This window comes from Glycine max, chromosome 17, assembly GCF_000004515.6.
Source record: "Glycine max cultivar Williams 82 chromosome 17, Glycine_max_v4.0, whole genome shotgun sequence".
NCBI lineage: Eukaryota > Viridiplantae > Streptophyta > Magnoliopsida > Fabales > Fabaceae > Glycine > Glycine max.
In genome coordinates this window covers 17,199,324-17,201,885 of record NC_038253.2, presented here as the reverse complement: position 1 = coordinate 17,201,885, position 2,562 = coordinate 17,199,324, and the positions used below count along the sequence as shown (strand labels likewise).

The window sequence follows — 2,562 nt, the reverse complement described above, 5'->3', positions numbered from 1 at the left end:
CACCCCCCATATGAAAAACTCAATCTTTGTACAGAAAAAAAAAACTCCTCCTCTAGCAGCTCAGGTCACCCAAATCAGGAACTAATATGAATTATAATAGAGCACCCTTTTTTCAAAATGCTTTGGTGAAATCTTGATATCTTTATATATATATATATATATATATATATATATATATATATATATATATATATATATATATATATATATATGCTTTGGTGAAGAGGGAAACTTGCAGTTACAACAAATGAGAGTTTGCAAGCGCATATACCAACATAATACCTTCTCATTGCCAGCCTTCAGAGCTAATTAATCAATAAGATAAGTACCAACAATTTATCATTCAGCAAATATAATACCAATCGAACAGCAAAGGACAAATTTTGTCCAAAGAATACGATGCACCTTGAATTAATTTTTTTTTATATACTAATAATAAAACAAAATTCAAGGTGCATCATATCCTTCATGTTCAAGGGATCTGTTTAGATAAATCAGAACTAGTTGTGGTGATATTCAAGGTGCCAAACTCCTCCAAATCAGAATCAGACCCCATTTCATTGTGCCCACCAAGGGAATCCTAGTCTTGTCCATTTCTAGTCAAAGGAACCCGCAATTCAGAAATTGGAACAGGAAGAGGTTCTTCACTAAAGTACTTGTCCTGAAGTAACTCCATAGTTGTGGTTCTCTTTGCTGGATCATAACAAACCAATCTTTGCACTAGGGAAACTTCATTAGGGGAGCAATTGGGCATGCATGCTTCAAGACCACTTGGATTTTCCACATTACCAAATGAGATTGATCCATAATCAGGAAGCTTGGAACAACTAGGCCAAGTTTCCTCATTAATGTTCCCCAATACACTTACAATTCTGCTGAGCTGATCTACATCACTTGTTCCAGGGAACAATGGCTTTGATGTTAATAGCTCAGCAAAGAAACATCACTTGTTGCAAGACATGAGGTGTTTCCATCATAGATGTTTGCATCCTTATCAGTGTCATAGGAGTAGCTCTTGGTTTTCATCTCATCCAAAACTCTGAAATATTCTTCATGACTCACGGTTCCCTGATTTGGATTTTCATATACATTTTGGTTTAAGTTAACTAATTGAGAAATAGCTTCAGGATGTTGGAGTGAGCTTTCACTATTTGAAGCATCATCTTCATATGGTCTAATAATAATGGAGGAAGCTGTAAAGGTGCAAGAATGGTGTTTTTGTGTATCTAGTGGACTAGTGGTTAATATGTTTGAGTTTAATTTCTAATAACCCTGAACAGAGATATCTTCACAAGCCCACCCTAAAGCCTAATCACATACCTAATAGAGATATCTTCACAAATAAACCATCCTGAAATAACCTCCCCTATCCGAGAACATGACAGCACCGACGTCCACCCTAAAGCGTAATCGCATACCATCAAACTAACTACCACAACAAAAACTCAGATATGCAGGCCCCATCTAAATTCACAACACTTGCACGGTCAACTATTGCATCCATTTATGCAATCTTGGCATATCAATAATAAAAATGAAAGCCCGAGCACTTATAGGAGAGACACCGTATATATATTGGTGGTTTGTCTGAGATGGGTGTTGTAGATCAGTTATGCATGGGTTCTCGTTGCTTGAACACGGTTCTATCCTATAAATATGATCATGTCAGCTTACTAAAATTAGCATAAGAAATTCAAGAAAAGCATAAGAAACTCTCAGCTTGATGATCCAATGGCGGATAGAATTAAAATCTAGAAAGATGAAATGAGGCAGGGAGAAGGATTGGATGACAAATGAGTAAACAAGTGTGTCATCACTTTTCTAATCCCTATGTTCTTAATTAGATTTCCATAGATAGGAGTACCATATAGGAACTTTCACTCCACTGCTTCTTCTCACTTAATTTGAGGAGAAAGCAAGTTTGTCATCACCTTTCCAATCCATATGCTCTTCACTTATTGATTTTATGTAGTGGATCAAAAAATCGAAATTGGAGTAAGAAGAATCACCTCACACTATGGTTAGCCAACATAGCCACTTCCCGTGCCGAATTCAGAAACTCTTCCTTCCCGTGACCCATGAAATCATTGACCATATTTTCTATAAGGTTCCTATCACACACAACATCCTTCATGTCCAACCCAACCTTACAAACTTCATTCACAAACATGCTATGAGGTGACATGTATCATTTTAAGAGAGAAAGAGAGAGTGTTTGCTTTGTTTGTGTAGCTGCCTAAGCTATGAGGTGACATGTATCATTTTAAAAAATAAGTCATACTATCTGTCATACCCTAATTTCGTCCGGGGACCTTTGCTTGATGACATGCAACTTTTGTTTGGTCCTTGTGAGGTGCTTGGCACCCATCATTAGGCAATTTGTGAAGTTCCGGGACATGCCGGAAATCAAAAGAAAATACTGATGCACAATCCGTAAGGTTCTGTGACACACCGGAAATCAAATGGAAGCATTGTTGCATAATTAGTGAGGTTCCGTAACATTCCGTAAGTCAAAAGAGGGGATGATTATGTAATCCGCAAGGTTCCGTAACATTACGGAAA

At 37.2% G+C, this 2,562-nt stretch overlaps 1 pseudogene; it reads right to left on the bottom strand.

Annotated features, from left to right (window-relative positions):
- Window positions 1–472: 472 nt before the first annotated feature.
- LOC102661315 (cyclin-dependent kinase F-1-like) lies at window positions 473–2,185 on the bottom strand (annotated as a pseudogene).
- Between the last annotated feature and the right edge of the window lie 377 nt (window positions 2,186–2,562).